We start from the raw sequence: 19,137 nt of genomic DNA on the forward strand, positions 1-19,137 counted from the left end.
AAGGTGTTTTCAGCATGGCAGACAGAAAGGTATGATTTCCTTTATCCCCTGAGTTCAACCAGATCAACAAAGCCAGCCACCCCTGCTTCAGAAAATGAATACACTGAGTGGTCAAGGTCCCGGAGGCCAATCTTCGTGGCCAGACGATCTTGCCGTTTCCACCTGATAGTTCTCAGATGTCCTGTGTGCATGGGCCCCATTTTTTTTCTACACTACAAGAGAAACATACCCGCTATTAGGCACTTCATGCTTATCATGGGCGGTGGGGGGGGTGCTGGGAGTGGGAGAATGGCTGATAAGGGAGAAAGTGGGATTCACTTTCTGAAAACCTGCTATGTGCCAGGCCAGGCACATCTTCGGCATTATTTCATACAAACCTCAAAACAAACCTTTAAGAGGTAGTATTATGGTAGATGACAAAGAAGAGATTTAGGGGAGTTAACTAAAAGTGCACCCAAGGACATACTAGCGTAAGTGGAATGCTAGAAGGATCTGGAATATCATTACTGCGTGATCTGCTGCTTCCGAACCTTCCCATGGCACCAAGCTGCATTGCATGCCTTTCCTGCCCTACAGACTGTGGTTTGAAACGCTATTCCTTGAATGCGGAGAAAGGGAAACCCTCCCACACTGCCGGTAGGAATGTAAATTGGTTCAACCTCTGTGGAAAGCAATACGGAGGTTCCTCAAAAAACTAAAAATAGAAATACCATTTGACCTGGGAATTCCACTCCTAGGGCTTTACCTAAAGAAAACAAGATCCCTGATTCAAAAAGACAGATGCGCCCCTATGTTTATCACAGCACTTTTTACAATAGCCAAGATATGGAAGCAACATAAGTGTCCATCAGTAGATGAATGGATAAAGAAGACGTGGTACATATACACAATGGAATACTATTCAGCCATAAGAAAGAAACAAATCTTACCATTTGCAACAACATGGATGGAACTAGAGGGTATTTTGCTCAGTGAAATAAGCCAGGCAGAGAAAAACAAATACGAAATGATTTCTCTCATTTGTGGAATATAAAAACAAAGCAAAACTGAAGGAACCAAATAACATCAGACTCACAGACTCCAAGAAGGGACTAGTGGTTACCAAAGGGAAGGGGTTGGGGAGAGTGGGTGGGGAGGGAGGGAGATGTGGATTAAGGGGCAGTATAATTTGCAATCACAATATAGGTAGGTTACAGGGAAGGCAATACAGCACGGAGAAGAAAATTCATGACTCCATAGCATCTTACTATGCTGACAGTTACCACAATTGAGGGGGTGAGGACTTGATAATAGGAGACAATGTTGAAACCACTGTGTTGTTTTTGTGAAACCATTATAAGACTGTATATCAATGATACTTTAAAAAAACAATGCTATTCTTTGAATAAACAAAATGTGGCATATCCATACAATGGAATATTACTCTGCTTTAAAAAGGAATGGAATTCTGATACACATTATAACACAAACCTTGGAAACATTATTCTAAGTCAGACAAACCAGACATACAAGGACAGATATTGTATGGTCCCCTTCCATGGATACTCAGAATATTTTCATAGACATGGAAAGTACAGTAGATTATTACCAGTGGCTGCAAGGAGGAGGGTATGGGAAAGTACTGTTTAATGGGTACACAATTTCCTTTGGGAATGATGAAAATATTCTGGAAAAGGAGGGTGGGGAGGGTTGCACAACAAAGTGATTATACTCAATGCCACTGAATGCTACACTTAAAAATGGTTAAGACTGTAAATTTCCTTTATGTATATTTTATCACCATTAAAACAGTATTTTCTGCTTCTCTCTTTTATAGAAAGCACATCTGTCCTCATTTCAAAACTCTGTCTCAGAATTACACCTTCTTAGTGGTAAAGAGCCATAAAAGATCATCAACTCCAGGCCCCTGAGCTCTAATTCACTGATAGTGGCTGCTAAGAACGTTATGTTAAGGATTCTGAAGATGTTTCCAGACACAAGAGAGATAAATACCATAATTTGTGAAGCCCTCTCACCATTACACACAGAAACATCAGATAAGATACGATGAAATATTTTGACTTGCACTTGGTAATGTGAATAGGCAAACAGACCAAGTGGCAAGAGCTTAGACGGCGAGGTGACAGTAGAGACCACGATGGCCAGGTCCAAGCTGAGCTTCTGAAGGCACAGGAACCAAATAAGCAAGGTCATTTAGGCAGCTGGAAACTGGGGAACAGAAGAGAATTTTCTGGGACCAGGAAGTTCATGACTGAGGGCTGCCTAGGCCCTCCTCAGGTCTTGCTGTTTTCTCCTGCCAGGGCAGGACTCCATGTAGCCACGCTATACATCTCCCTTCCCTTATAAAATTTTAGTATTTATTCCTTAGATTTAAAATAGTCTAACTTCAACAGGGCTCCAGTGGGTAGGGTGGTCATACAATGTGTCATCTGCAGAGAACAATTTCAATTCAGACGCATTTTACTATGCTCTGTGAGTTTTTGGTGCTTTGATAGACAAAAAGCCCACATGCATGGAGTAAAATGGGTAGTCAGCCAGTTTCTTCTTACTGTCACTCCTCATGACAATAGGGAAGTGATATTTTTAACCCTGGGTTACCTCTGTAATTTGCTTTAACCATAAACAAAAATAAAGCATGTGCTGGAAATTATAATTAGCATTAAAAATTATGCTTGCTGAAACCCATCTTCACACTGCACCAAAAAAGTGTTTCTCTGGGGAAAAAAAAAGTCTACACAAAAATCAAGTTTCTAGCTATCTAAAAATCAAATTAAAATGAATTTATATCACAGAATCAATACTTGGGGACTAAGGATCATTAAATCTGTGTGACTGATTGCTTGAAAAAACTTTTTAACATGCATCACATAACACTGTCTTTATTTCTTAGAACTTCCCCTAAATCTTGCCAACATGCAGTTTATGTAATGATTAATCCTTTGCATTAACTGCTTTATATTTCAGAAATATTGGAATGCAAATGAACTGTTCTCAGTAAGCTGTTTCATATAGTTTCTCCTATAAAGTATATTGTCCACTTTGAATAAGTTATATGAAAACTGCTGCATATTTGGGAAAAAAATATAGCTTATTAGGAGAAAAATAAGATTCTGAATTATAAGAATTGACATATGGCTGTCTTGGTCATTTTCAAAGTTAAAAATTGTAGTACTATTCTTTGCCTCCTGTGTGATACAAAATCTTTTTTTTTCTGCTTTTTTTGTCTATTCTTTTTAATTTTTTTTAACTGAAGAGCACTTGTTGAGTTTAATCATAAACAAGACTCTTTTTTTAATTTTCTCTAACAATTGCTTCTTGGCAAAATGCATTGTGGCAAGCCTATTCAGGAGCGCAGAAACAAAAATGCTTTTCATTTTTCAAACTGCATTCAAGGGTGGGGCGAACGTGTGAAGGAGCTAAAATGTGGATAAATGAGAGCTTTTCTCTCTGATTCCAGGGAAGGGCCTTTCCCTATGCTGGAAATCAAGGGGCAAGCTATTTGCTGGTATCCATAATGCCTCAGTGTTGGCTGCCATGCGCCACTCAGATCCACGATCCCATTGAAACCAGTTGTTTTCAAGAGTGCATATAATAGGAGGGGAAAAGAGCACCAGAGTGGGACATTCTGTAGCAAGAGCCCAGTGGATTCCTACCTTTTATCTAAGAAACTTCAATGCTTTAAGAGCAGGTCCTTACGGTACACAGTGAAAGAACCTAGGCAAGATCCCAGGGCCTCTCTGCAGTGAGAGCAGAAATGAGCTGCTCCCAGACCCTGCCCTCCACCTCCAGCCCACATCACACGGCCTCGTTATGAAACTCGCTGAAAGGCCCCACCGTTTCCACTCTGGTTTGAGTCTTACTGTTGAAGATGAGGTTCGTAGAGGTGGACGTCCGACTAAGCTAGGTTTCCTTTTATATGCTTGCCTGAGCTCTCTCTCGAGAACAGAGGGTTTTTCACATTCCAAAATAAAATACAAACTGACAGCATTCTGTATTTTTGCATTTCGATTCCCCGTTTTGTCAGTGAGTAATTATAGCAAATAAAATATTGCAGCTGAATGTAAATTGTTAGACAACCAGATCACACCAGGATATTTTTCTTCCACAAGGTTTACATCATAGCATGTTAAATATTAAAATATTGCGAGTCAAGTAAACAGAGGGTTCTTCGTTCAAAGCATTAATTTTAAGCAAATATTTCACGGTTATTCAGATCAGATGCTAGGAAACCAATGATGTTTTCTTTCAAATAAGGCCACTATATCATCTGGAGGGAATGTAGACAATAGAATCACATAGAAATAAGGACACTCATGATGTGGAGATGAATTTCAGCCAGAATGGGAGAGAATTCACATGTAGGAAGAAAAAGAAAGACTTCCAAAAGGGAATTTGGAAAAGAGCAATAAATGAGAAAGACTGATTTATCCCTGGAAGAAAAAAATGAACATAAGGCTCATCTCAGAATACAGAGACCTGACTCAAAGTAAGGGAGGCAGAGAAGAAATTATACACTTTCTAATATAGTGAATTTCAATTTTTTTAGGTAGTTGTCAAGAAGGTAGAGGAAATTTCAGATCTATGAAAGATTACAGATCAATAAAATACCAATCGATAAGCACTGGCTGAGTACCTAACATGTGCTCAGCAACCAAACAGAAAATAGACATGGCCTTCTCATGAGACACTTTACCATGGAGTTGAGAAAAGGAAATGTTGCAACAGTGAACAATGAGAATGCGTGTATTCCACACCATGGAATCAACAAAACGTGTAACTCTGAAGTCAGTGATACTGATGAGGTGATGGGTTAGAGCCCCAGTCACAGCTCCATCAGTTTATGAGCATCTGCTTTCTAAACCCTGTGCAAGATGCCTGGCATTTATGCGGTCCAATGTTTAAAACACTCCACTAAGAATTATCCCCTTTAGATTACTGAAGAAAATAAGGTTCAAAAGCTAATTTGCTTATGCTATGCGGTGAGTGAACGGTAGGGCCTGACTGTAACCCCACGTGTCTGCCTCCCCAAAGGCCGGGTTCTTTCTTTTACTGAAGTGCTGGATTTATCCTAAGAAGGCCTTCCTCTATGCATCCATATAGCGAAATAACCATTTAAAACAGAAACAAAAACAAATGGAGAAGCAGCTTGGGAAAAATTCTTTGTAAAGGCGATTACTCCCCACAGGATTAAAGGAATTCGACTATAGTATATAGAGGCTTTCTTTTTTCTTTTAAAAATTTCCTTGGGATGATATAACATATTCACTTGAAAGGCAAGCCTTTTAAATGATCTCAGAGTTGAGGACTGGAAGGCATGGATGCTGGTGGCCGCAATGGCTTCACAGGAAGAGGCGAATCTCCTTCACATGCGAGGAGCAGTGAAGGGGTAAAGGGGAGGAAAGCCGACCTCTTACCTCTTCCAGTTTGCCACTAAACTACAAATATGCCTGGAAGAGGACTGCTACAGATACACGGGGACCACCGGTACATCACGTGAAGGGGCACAAAACACCAAGGGACACTTGGAGGGGGTGGAGCCAGAAAAATTCACAGGAAGGGTGGAGAGCTTCAATTCTCATGAACTCTGGAATCGGGGGTTCAAGTCAATTACAGTTACCTCTCCACAGTTCGAGGAGGCCTCTGCTGACATCTGGTTTAAAAATCAATTCTCTGATGATATGGTAATTGGGGGATAATTATTAGATGAGACTAAATACAAGCAAACAAACAGTAATTCTGTGTTTGAAGAAAATGACATATCCCAGATACAGCACCACACTGTATGGGTACTGCTAATTAGGAAAATAGTCCAGCCAGACTCACACTGGTTGAGGAGATCTAGTACCAGAACTTCCCCCCTCCCCCTGCCCCGGGTCCTGCAGCCCATCAGCCTCCCTTCTGGGCAAAAGCCTGGAGCAATTGCTAAATCAAATTGACCTGACAGACATGCCACAATTTTTTTAGGAAGGTAATGAGAGATAAGCAGAAGAATAGGGGGGAAGGATGAACAGATATTCCCCCTACCTGGCTGTTAACAGGGAAATTTTGGCATAAGCCTTCCTAGATGTTGGACATTTAGCAATGTTATCAGAATGGCAAATCCACACACCCTCCAACACAGCAAACTCACTGCTAAAATTTGCCCTACAGACCTACTTATAAGATGCCCAAGTAACGTGCAATAATATTCATGACGGTATCACATATAAAAGCAGAAAACTAGAAAGAACCGATATACCAAGTGAATAAAACATATTTTAGTTCATTAATACAAAGCAATATGTAAACTGCTAAGAACAATAAAGTAGGTCTGCTCTTTTAGACACAGAATGCTGCCACAGAGCCAGGTATGAATGGTGTATATAATATCATGCCATTTAAATAAAGTTTCAAAAGGTTGTGTGTATATCATTTTGTTTACATGTTGACATCCCTATAATTTCTTTTATGGAAAGTTATAGGAGGACCTTCACAGTGGTCACCTTCGGAAGAGAAAAGGTCAGTAGGTCAAAACAGGGGTGGAAAGGAGCCTCACTTTTCTTCTTGAATTTTTTAAAAACTATGTGGTATATGCTATTCTAAGATAAATAAACAATATTAATGGCACACGGAAGCATGGGGGTCCAGATTAGAGAGAGCTACCAGATGAACCAATAATACAGAGCTGAGGGCGCTAGAACTGACTTGAGTTCAGGAAGTGGACGTGTGTTCAGGCACAGAAGAGCACGTATGTATGCACACATGTACACACACACCGAGTGAGCGTGCAGGAGATCCGTGTGAGGGCGTACTAGTCAAAGTGTATTTAATATTTGTAAAATAATCCAGTTTTAGTTGATATTTGCATTTACTTTCCTTGTACTTTAACCATTTCCACAAATAGTCATCAATTACCTGAAACCTTGACAGATGGTACTGGGTTAGGTGCTTTGCATGTATTATCTCGTTTATTTCTCCTTGAAAAAGCCAATGGTTACTATTGTCATCTTCCCATTTCATATGAAGAAACTGACACTTTAAGACATCTGGTAACTTTCTCCATCTCACATATGTGACAAGTGGCAGAAGTGGGATTCAAATGTGAACACGCGGGCTTTGGGGGCCACTACAGCGCCCTGCCTTTGTTCCTGGATCCTGTCTCATTCTTGCACTTGAGGCTGTGCAGCAGAACACAGATCAGGCAGAAAGCGATCAATGCATAGGTGAGAGGACTTTCCAAACCCAAACTGCGAAGTTTTGAAAAGTGAGAACCATGAAAACATTTGTATTATATACATATGACCAGAATATGGACAAAGAATACATTAGAGTATGAAGCTGCTTTGCAAGCTATAAACCTCAGTGGTTAAGAAAGACACGTTCGGGGTCAGCCACCCTGGGATGAATCGTCACCTGGCTACCAAAACAATGGTAATTATCTCACCAAGAGACAGCTATTTAACTTGCCCCTAATCTCCTTCTTTCATCTCTAAACTGGACAGCATAATAATGCCTGCCTCACAGAAGGGTGATGAGGATTGAATGAGATCATGTATAAGATATTTAAAGTTCCTGGGACACAGGAACCCCTCAATAAATGCACTGTGTTTAATATCATAAAGTTCTTGATCATTACAAAAGTTCCTAAGAAATTCTAGAATGTTTTAACATGGCAACACCTTAAAATATAGATGGCTCCTAGGCAAGGCCTTGTTTTACACAGAAACAAAGTGAGACCTGATCAGAGAAAAGATAACACTCAAGTTAGACTTCGGAGTTTTTATTTCGTAGTGAACACCACCTCTCCCAAACCTCCAAGAGCAGGGTCTGTCGGTCAGCTTATCCACAGCTCATTTCCAACCCTTTCTCTCCTGCCTACCACCATCCCAGAGCAGACTAAATATGCACTCTCCCAGCCCCACTTGAAGCCACGTGTGGCTCCCACAGTATAGTTCTTACCACAGAGAGGTAAACATGTATATGCTGGGGCACTCTGGGAAAATGTATGCTTTCCCAATAAAAGATACAAACACTGAGCCTACTTGTGTAAATTTGATCAAGATGCCAGGAAATAGGGCAACAACCATCTTGAAAAAGAATAAAATAATCAAAATGAAAAAGATGAAAACATAGCAGACAGGACTATCCCCAGGAGGACTTCCTGGGACATGAGACACCCTATTTGTTTAACCCCCAGGCTGGCAGGGTTTCTGTTACACGCAGCTGAACTCATTCCTCATTCCTTTTCTTGTGGACAGTGACACACTCTGGGCTAAGGGGGTGGCAAGTATCAGTGCAAAAGCTCAGGACACTACCAGCTGTCTGAGGAAATCCCTAGGTGTGAGCAATCCATTTTTTCTTTTGTCTTGATTAAAATGGGAGCCAATTTCTGGCTTATTTTTGAAGCTTATTTCTTTTGCTTTCGTTTTTTGCCTTGATCCTCAGAAAGAATTTCCCAATGATACCCAAGAACTTCCCATTCCCAGGTTAACCCAGTGATTTCAGAGAATTTGGGTCTTACTGAAGTTTTTTTTTTTTTACTTATTGATGCTCTATTAATTAGAGCATTTTGTCACTATCTGTGTGCACGCATTATACTTTCATGTCCACAGTGCATGTCTGAAGTACAGGGATGATGGGATATAGATGTAGACTGTTTTGACTCTATAAATATCTCTGTCTTTTGAAATGCTTAGATAGCTTTTGGTCACAGAATGATATGCTGCCTTCTACTGTCAATTAGCCAATTTGTATAGGTCCAATTTTACTTTCTGACCAGATGACAAACCCATGGGTATTGACAAAGTGCTTAATATTTTTTCCCCTAGACATTCGCAGTGCTTGCCACAGTCGTAGGTGCTTCAAAAATTCTCATTAAGTGTTATAAAACAGATATCCTCCTCCCCCTCTGATAAGCACCTCCTACAAATAGACACAGAGCTAAAAGTGCCCAGCCCTGGTATCAACCTGTCCATGACTTTAAGTCTCTGATCATCTGTCCAGGTAATTTCAGTTACGAAGGTAGCGATGGAAAGGACCGGTTGTACATTAAGGGAAATGGATAAAACAATGGTACTGACAGGTACAGTTTGCTATACAGGCATCAAAGTTTATCCCAAGGCCTAGCATTATGGTGGCCAGGTAACAGCTTCCTAATAAACTGTTGTTGAAAGAACGAATAATGATGCACATGGCAGAACAACTCCCTATGAATGTGTTTTATTCTTTCTAAAAATAGTCTTCCTAAAATAGATGGACAGTCAAAACCCCATACTCTGACTTAACTGGGCAAAGACACAGAACAGAACTTTATTTCTCTCTGCTTCCCTCCTTATCTGACGTGCAAGGCAAAGGACTTGTTAGTCACATTTGTCAAGAGATCCCACAGGTACTATGTGGCTCATCACAGCTTCACTTACCAATCGCCTTTGTTGTTTGGTAGATATTGATCTGGGAACACCTCGTATCTTGGGGAAGTCACGGTACAGCCACTCCTCACTTTTGTTTTTAGCTGACATGAGAGCTCGAGTGCTGTGGGCTTTGGGAATTTCCCCCGACAGTCCCCTTCCATCATGAAACAGCCAGTCAAAGCTTGTTACCCAGACTAACGTTCCAATTGAGCCAGCGCATTCCTGCCCACACCTATCAGTGGAAGCAGATTCAGGCCAGCACTGTGAAGGGCACCAATGGGTGCAGAAAATGGTCTGAGGAACCACAAGTTTAGTCTTGTTTGTTTTTCTTTCATTCGTTCATTTGTTCATTCAACAAGATGCTTATTGACATGTCCCAGTGTCCATTTGCAAGCTGAAAATGTTGTCTGATTTCCTGAAAGGACATATATCTTCCCCAATTTTTCTCAACAGCACAGCATAAGTGATCTTGACTTTGCATCTGAAGTGCCCAATGTTGAGCTGGAGATGCTAAGAGTGGAACAGAGTAACAATAGTGACAGTAAAGAACTCCAGACACAAGGTGGCCCCACTGTTGTGTGGGCTGTACACTGCTCGAGGCCAGGAGGTACTGTTGCTGAGTCAGTAATATGGATGGTGTGGGAGTGGTAGGAACCCCACACAGATGGCAGTGCGGCAGGGTGACCCCGGCTGACAGCCGTCCCTACTCGAAGGGGTACAAAACCAAGATATTTAGAAATGAACTGGTTTTTGGTTTAGATAAAATAATTGACTCTACAATATATTTAAATTTTCTAGTTAAATTTACAAACAAGAAACTTCCAACTAAGATTTCTTGATAAAAACCAACTTTTCTATACCTGATTTTAGTAAAGAGGCAAAAGAAAGAAGAAAATGATTAAACAACAGAAATGCTATCCACTAAAAAAAAGTCAAAAGACCCAGGAATCTATGCTGAATACATCTGTTCATGTGGATAAGATACGGGTACAAAGATGTTTGTTGCAATGCTGTTATTAAATTGCTAAAACATAGGAGTGGCTAAGTAAATGATGGCATTTGCACACAGGAAATTCTGTGAGATTATTTAAAACATGGGTAGCCTTATAAATGCCCACACAAGGACACAGCTCCAAAACATACCCTTAAAGGGAAAAATGGAAATGAAACACTACCAATAAGGTGATCCTATTAGCATATTTCGTAAATTTATGTACACAGTGCGTGTAAAGGTATGAAGGGACAGAACAGGTCCTGGGAGGATGCACTCCAGTCCTCCCAAGAGTGGTGACCTCTGGGTGGGCGGAGGAGCACAGGTAATAGAAGAATTTCATTTTTTGTATTTGGATGTAAAATTTCTCATTATAATGAAGACATTTAAATGGTAATTGTGTTATTAAAATGCACAGTCTAAAATGACAGCAGGATACTTCCAGGGTCCTTTATGTATAGTTTAATCCCAGACTGTCGTAATTCATGACAAAACCTGGAATCATTTCAAGACAACATTCCTAACATCACCTCTCCACTTCAATTACTCACTCTGACAACACACCCTCACTGAGCATGTCCGTGGTGTAAACCGTGCTCTGAGTACTGGAAGCCCAGTAAAAAGCCAGGTGAGGCCCCTGCCCTTGTGAGGGTTTAGTCCAAACCAGTAAGAGAGGTTCTGTAAGAGAGGCATATGTATTAGAGAGATTTTCAGATAAACTGTTATTTTCCTATTAAATAATTCAATTAACTACCATATTCTGGGCCCTGTGGCTACGGGAAAGGTCTGCTGGGACTCCTTCTCAGAGACATGCTGGGCTGCACTGCTCATTCCCAGCCTATCAAATATTCATCGTCCTCACCCATCAATCAACTTTAGCTCCCTCAAACGGAATCCATAAAAGAGTAATACTTTTTATTTGGAGAGAGGTTGATACCTTTCCAAACACGTTCACACACATACTGTCTGAAGAGAGGGCTGATGGAGTGGAGGAGCAAGACAAGGCACATGTGTGATATAAAAACATCCGTCTGTCTGACACACTTTTCTGCCTCTGCTCTATCCTCACCCCACTTGTCCTTGACCTTCAGCTCACAGCTTAGGCATTACCTCTCCAGGTAGCATTCGTGGCTGTTTGGGGGGGGTCCCTCTTGCAGGCTTCCATTGTTTCCTGTTGCCTCCATCCCCCACCCTCAGCAGATGCCAAACATGCTCTCTTGTTATTGCCAACTTGGTGTCCCTGCCCATGGCACTGGACCCAGAATCACGTGCGAGGGGCCCTGGGTCTCACCCCTCCTTCAAAGACTGGCGCAGCAGGTAGGGGAGGGGCCGCCTTCCATAGTTTCACAACCTCTCCAGGTGTCCTGAGGCAGCTAATCCCAAGAAATTATAATGGCGGTGTCACTGCATCTGTCTCTACGTTACTCGCCATTGCAGCAAAGGCTTTGAACAGCGCCTGCTGCTATACTGCCAATGCTCAATAAAGAGTGGCTTCTTCACCTTCCAAGAAATTCTTCCTGAGCTCCTTCAGTGTGCCACACTTCTACTGAATGATGAGACGACATGAGCCAAGGTCACAATTATGGCCTCACTATTAAGATTTTCTTTTTTGAAGTTACCTGATACCTGAAGCTGTTACCAGAACTTAGTTGGCACACATGTCCCTGTGTCCTATGGCAAGTAGGTCACAGAACACCACCAAAGCCTTGGGGTCCTAAATGCCGATGCTCAGATACCCCTGGGAGGGCACAGGTAGGTACTAGGCTTCAGCTGCTCAGCCGTGTTGCGCGGTAAGATGCAAGCAGAGGGAGCCCACAGCAGGCCGAGAGGCGGGCACCCCTGCTCAGTGTAAGGGTGCAGTCAGTGACGCAGGAGGCACAAGAGCAGGGCTCCGTGAGGTTTCCTTCCTGACTTCACTCTGTGGGCTGTTAAAGTAAGTTCCTTAAAACTTTCCCTCAAGGTAGCCAGAAGGCGGTGTTCGTAGCTTCAGAGGGTCAGCTAAGATCTGCTGCTATGTGCCGTCTGCTGGGCGGGAACCAGAAGCAGGGCCTGCTGGTCCACCCGCGTGACGCAGAAAGACTGGTTACGCTTTACAAACTGCTTTTGCTCTGGGGTCGTCTTCACAGGAGAACTCCCCTGGGGAACTTCGCAGAGGCTTCATCAGGATCTGTTCAACCCTTTCTCATCTTTCACATCTGCTCCTGCTTACACGGCCCCAGCTCCATCCATTCCATTCTCTCCCTCGCTCACTACGTGCTGGCTCTCTGTCCAGCAGCAGAGCCGCTGACCACATGTGCTCCTGAGCACGGGAAGCGTGTGGCCAGCCCAACAGAGATGCGGTTACAGATGTGTAACATACGGACCTGACTTCAAAGACTTGGTACACGGAATCCCATTCGTAGTATTTTTACATGGATGATATGTTGAAATAAAACTATTTTGGCTTTATTGAGTTCCACAAAATACATGGTTGGAATTAATTTCACCTGCTTCTTTCACTGTTATTTTCTATTGCGGCTACTTTTATTTTTTTACTGCAGAAAAACTAAAATGACACATATGGCTGGCATGGGACAGACAACCTTTCTGTGCCGGCCTTTCTGTCCTTTATTGTGATGAGCATTCCCTCCACTGCTGCTTTGTGTGGGCTCTCGCCTGCCCCCAGAAGCCTGTGCCTACCCTTGGCATGCCTGACAGCTCTCCACTCTTCCAAACACAGCTTTGTAGCATCTCTGGAGTAAGGCTTTCCATGATCACTTATCTTATTTCTTAGTACAAAGTGTCTCGAGACGTGATGCTCCTTGGATTGCCTGCACCAGTACTTCCCATGAGCACGGTCTTCCGTGCAGGGCCCAGCACTATGCAGTCCCACTGAGTAAGGATCTTGGGGGACCTTCCCCAGACTCGGGATCTTAACCGGGCTCCCAGGCAACTCTGGGGCACATCAAAGTTTGAGAACCTTGAACTTCTGATGGCAGTGGTTTCCCTGACTCTCTTCAGGGTGAACCATTCTTGGGAGAAGGGTTAGGGGATGAGGATGGCATGGGGAGGTCAGAGTCCACTGCCTTCTAACACTGGGGAGACGTTAAAAATGGTTGGTGTTGTGGTACAGTCCTAACTGGGAGGTGAAACTTCCCCCTAGTAAGAGAGTGATGAGTTTGTAGGCAAAACTGGGTGGGAATATACACCTGCAAGAGGCATCCTGGCCTGAAAGCCAGCTCCCAGGGCCTGATGGGAAAACAAGGCAGAGAACAGGTTTCCTTCAGTTCTTGGGCCTCCATCCATCAGACATTTTGATGAGCATAATCTCTTCTGTTCTGTGGGGAATTTTACACATTTTCTATAAACACTTATGCTGCTGGTCTAGCAACTGAAACCAAGCCAGACGAGGCAACAGAGAGTCAGAAAACACAAAGGGTCTGCTTTGTTCTTCCTTGGCACAGAGCTCAGGGTTACTGAACACATTTCCACGAGGCACGTTCCTGTCCACTTAGCCACGGGACACTGAGATAGGGACAAAAGGGTACATCAGCCCGAGAAGGGCGGAAAACACACACTGAGAGGAAAGACAGCTATTTCTCGTATACCGATGACCATGGCTCAACAGTCAGGGAAAACAGGCCAGGGAGGGAAGTCTTCAAAGCTGACCCCATGAGAAAACCAAGCATAACCTGGATTCCCCATAACCCTGCGTTTCTCTGTGTGCTCAGAGAGCTTGGTCTCTTGTCTTCTGCAAAGCTCATACATTTCTGTCTTGTGAGTAAAACTATCACTGGCCTCCACCACTGCTGTACTTAATGATGAAATAATGGCAGCAGCTCATGCTGCACCCAACTTCTGCCATCCCAGGCACTGTCCCCAGGCTTCAGCTATCTGACCTTATTTGATCTTCACAGCAGCCAAGCAAGCTAAGTACTACTTTTACCCTGTTTTAAAGGTGGAGAATTTGAGATAAACTTCAGGTAAGTAAGGTGACTTGCCCCTGGTGACAAAGCCAGTGGGTGGGGTTGTGAAGGGTTCCTTATTAGCTGAGGAGTCCAGCTCTAGTTGCACTGTCTCAGGGACTCTGGAAAGGGCATTCAAGCATTCTGCCTTACCCCAATCCCACAAAGTAGAAGTATTTCTTTCTTTACGGAAGTAGCGACAGAGGCATACCAAGGTTAAGTCATGTGCCCAAGGTCACTCAGCTAGGAGGCCTGGGAGTCATGCCCTAAAGCCAGGTCCCCTGTGGCCCAGCACCTGGAATGTGCTTCATCGAGGGGCTCTGCAGAACGCAGGAGGAGATGCCCTCCAAGCTGGCACTGCACTGCCTCTGGGGCATGGAACAGGCAAACGCTGAGTGCCCAGGGCATCCTTCTTACTAACTCCCCCCACCCAAGGCAGCTGTTTCCCTCAGCCCGAGCACCCTCTGCCCCACTTTTGACTCTCATGCCCAGTTATCTAGTCAATTCCTACCCATGTTCTTGGGGGCAACTTAAGGGAAATGCCCACATGATACCCAAAAGCCATATCCTGCAAAAGGCCAGGGAAGAGGAGACAATGAAGGGTCTGCACCACTTTCATAAAAAAACACAAAACCAACCAACCCAACAATAACAAAACAGGAACACCTAAGAGTGCATGCACGATTATTTATGTGCCAGGTACTGTTCAGTTCCTTCTGTGTAGTGTTGGAGGAGGTCATCAAGAGGACCGACCTCCTGTTGACCCACAGGCTAGACCCAGGCAACTGGAGGCTCCTCACCACCCAGACCCCGTAGCAGCCCAGGCTTTGGAAGGTGCATTCTCCTTGCCTCTCCCTCACTAAACACCACCCCACGGTACAGCCTTGAGACGGTAAGGTGTTGTTGAGACCATCTGGATGGTATACATGCACCCAGTTAAGGATTCTATGTAAACTTTTAGGATTCTGGCAGAGTACAGACATCTTCTCAGCTTGTGGCCACCCACTGTAAGCCTCGTATGCAAGTTCCCTCGCTTATTAAACCTGCCACCTGCCAATCTGGAGTGGTCTGCCTCTCTCTTCAGTCTCACCTTGACTTTTGTGTATGGGAGCCAATTTCAGATTCCACCCAGAAAGCTCCAAAGGTTAGGAACCAACGTACACTGCTGATGTTTTCAGGAACCCTTGGAGGTAGCCAATATTATCCCCATTAAACAGCTGGAGACACAGAGAACCATAAAGGTCAGATGAGTTGACCAATGTCATAGCTATAATCAGTGGGTGAACTAGGATTTGAACTCACACCATCTATCTACGTTGTCCTCTTAACCCTTTCAGTATACACTGCTCTATATCTTCTGCGTCATCCTCTATCAACAGCTGGCAGGCTAGCATTCTACGGTCACAAGATGTAATGCTTTCTTAATAACTCATTATTTCATCCATGCATGCCTTGTCCTTCCAGCTCGACTGGTTGCTGTGTGAGGGGAGATATGCAACCATCCCCCCACAGCAACCTGTTATATTTGGGCCCCATTTCAACATGCTGTATTCTAAGCCCGTGGCCAGTCCACACCCAACAGATTACTGCATCATGCCACTAAATCCCAGGGAATAACAGTAGAGGTTGCAATTACTTATACAGTCATGGAAGAAAATCCCAACCCCAGTCACCCAGAGTTGAAACCAGGTCTTCCTTTCTTAGTGGAGGAAATTTCTGCAGGTGTGAGCAATTAAAAAATTAAACATTAATTAACAACTCAAGTGACTGACTGTGATAGTAAGTCGCTTGTTAACTACACAGGTAAATATTGTGCCCCCACCTAATGTTTAAAAATAAGGTCCCTTGAGCATATTAAGTAGTATGGGAGATCTTCTTAGATTCAAGGATTATTAGACACCCCTTCGATATAACACATTCACTCATTTGCATATGACAAAGCTATTGTGAGAGGGGATTGTCTTACTCATTGACCTTGTCTTATATCTTACAAAAGATCTTATATTGAATGAAGACGAGGATGACAGCTCTGTTTCCATCACATGTGACTCATTATCCTGGGACACCAAATAGCCCCAGAATTGCCCTTTGAATATAAACCCTCATAGCACATGTGTGTTCCTTCTCCTTTACTCTCTTACTTTGAAACCTGTTTTTCTTCCCTGCCCTTCATGTCTTCAAAAGAGATGTTGATACTAACTGCCTTTACTGCACTCTCTTTTTAGCCAATTACAATCTTGCTGCTGCTTTTATTCTTCTATTAATCTTGTTCCTCAAACAGTATCAAAATCATCCAACTGAGTAAATGTTTCTGGACAGGTATTCTTAGTTCCCATCTCCCTTGACTATCCTCAAGTAACAATGACTTGAGCAGACTTGAGTCACTGCAAGAACTCACTCCATGCTAATCTTCTGTGATTATTCTCTCTCCCCTGCAACCTTCATATCCCTTTTAGGGCCTGAATCCTGCTACTTATCAAAAGGTTATCTAGATAAACAAAATAATGCTCTATTCTCTAAAGGGGTAGATCAGATGGTTATTCAGGAAATACTCAATCTCTCTCCATTTTGCCTCTCTGGAAGAAGCATATTTCCACACTCTTTTACTATCAGGCTTGATTGGGCCAATGGGATGTCATGACATGTGACTTAAGCAGGAGCTTGAAATATGACTTGCATTCCTGCTTTTTGCCATGAGAAGAATATATCTTGGTTTCTGCTAGATCTTGGAGAATGAGACACACACAGACCTAACCTGAAGCCTTGGAGCCCAGCCCAGCCTAGCTGACCTACAGAGAGATAAGTTAGAATAAATGATTAGTGTTTCAAGATACCACGTTTTGGGATGGTTTGTTACACAGCAGTATTGAGAAGCAGCTAACTGATGCACCTATGAACAATAATAAACCATTGTTCCTATTTTTTCCCTTTTCCTGATTACCTCACTGGAAAGTTTTCATCGTTACTAAACTTCCAGTGTCACCTCTCCTAGGACACTTTTCTACCTTTGTGTCCTGTCTTCTCTCCCTTATTACACTGTAACGCCCTCTGAGGGTAAACATTTCTCATTCAGAGCATCAACAATTTTTACCCCTAGGCAGAACCAAACGAAGGTTTGTTCCTTCATTCACCCATTTAGCAAATGGCCACATTTTAGAAATAAACTCCATCTCAAAGTCATTTAGCACAATGCCTGACCCAGCTTCCTGAGGAAGACAACCATTATATTTGATGGGATGATGTTACTGCTTCTACTGTTCCTGATAATTATGTATAAGGAAAAAAAAATGGCATGCACTATAAGAACACTCTGTTCTTACTGGAACAAAGTACAAAAGTGTATTCTCTTGGTATGTATCCTTGCTACTACCTTCCTCATCTTTTCATTTCTGATATTCCATTAGCTCTTCCTTCTTATCAATTCCCACTTTCCCAGAAGACTTATCCCTGGGAAACTTTACTGCCCTCACCATTATGAATTTGAACGAGCTGCTTTATTTACTGAGGACACTGAATCTGTAGCATCTTAGAACACTGGACACATCCCCTCCCTGCCACTAGACCCAGGACATGAAAAAATGAAACTGAATGAGTGAGCAAGCATGAAGGCAGATGCAACCGAAGTTTATTTGGGTTGGATTCAAGAATTATGAGAACATACTAGCCAGTTTCAGCTCTTCTGAAATGCCACCATTTGGAATGACAAAAACCTTAATAGGATTTAGGATCAAAGTACCTATGACCAGAAACAGCTGGAGATATATTTGCATAGACAGGAAATAAAGGCACATCTTCAACTAGAGCTGATGGGCTGTCTGAAACAGCCGACTGCCTGTCAAAAGGACCAATGGAATAAAAAATCACTACTACATTTACAACGGGGGTTTCATGAACTGCTAGGCTGATGGGGTATGGGTATCAAGTAGACAGCTGTGAGCAAACAGTCCCCCAGCTGAGGTCCACAAATATGAGCAGGCACCAAGGTGAAGAGCACTCAACCAGGAGTCTAAAAAGAAAAGTAACATGACCTTGAACCAGCCACTCAAGAAATCTACAGCTGTATCATCTAAAAAATAATGCAATAAAGTTCCATGGAACTAATTACATTTAATTCTGTGCTATTCAAGTGCTTTTGTCAAAAATAACATTTCTCAAAGAAATGGCAAAATGAGTTTGGGAATCATGGGGTTAAAGAAGGTTAAACAGATTTCTTTACTAAGGAACTTTGCAGAGCCTTTAGCATTATAGCGTGAAGTGTGAAAGTCTAAGAACGGGTGGATATGTGGGGAGCGTTTTTCAAAGTAATCTGACCAAAGATCCCTTTCACTGGGGACCATCTCCTAGAATCATTGTTCTCTGTAACCCGTGACAATGTATCATATGAGACATGGAGAAGCTAAGAGAGTAGTCCCTTGGTTCCTGGTCCTGAGGCCTGCCCCACCCAGAAAGCACAGTTCATCGCCTTCCCTATGGTGAACGACACCCCCCCGAATCCTTATAATGATGTCGCCTTTCGTTCTTGAGCTAGCTTAAACTGTTGACTATCATTTGCAAGCAAATGTACCTTAACTAAGAAAAACGTATGTATAGGGGTTCTGAGGGAACAGTCCTGATTTGTTCATATCTGCAATGAAACAAACGTGCCAGGTAAACATAACAGTCCGTTTGTTGTGGGAGCCTCAGTCCTTGAGCTGAAATAGTTTCACACGTCCAGATGCAACCGTGTCACATAAAGAAAGCCATTCAAAAACACAATTACTACAGGAAACTAAGACCTTTTGCAGGGGAGCAGACGTCATGTTTTCCATTAAAA

At 42.8% G+C, this 19,137-nt stretch overlaps 1 protein-coding gene across 25 annotated transcripts in view; it reads right to left on the bottom strand.

Annotated features, from left to right (window-relative positions):
• FHIT (fragile histidine triad diadenosine triphosphatase) overlaps positions 1-19,137 on the bottom strand; it is a 1,286,968-nt gene that overhangs the window by 291,099 nt on the left and 976,732 nt on the right. The window lies entirely within an intron of this gene.

This window comes from Manis javanica, chromosome 3 (assembly GCF_040802235.1).
Source record: "Manis javanica isolate MJ-LG chromosome 3, MJ_LKY, whole genome shotgun sequence".
NCBI lineage: Eukaryota > Metazoa > Chordata > Mammalia > Pholidota > Manidae > Manis > Manis javanica.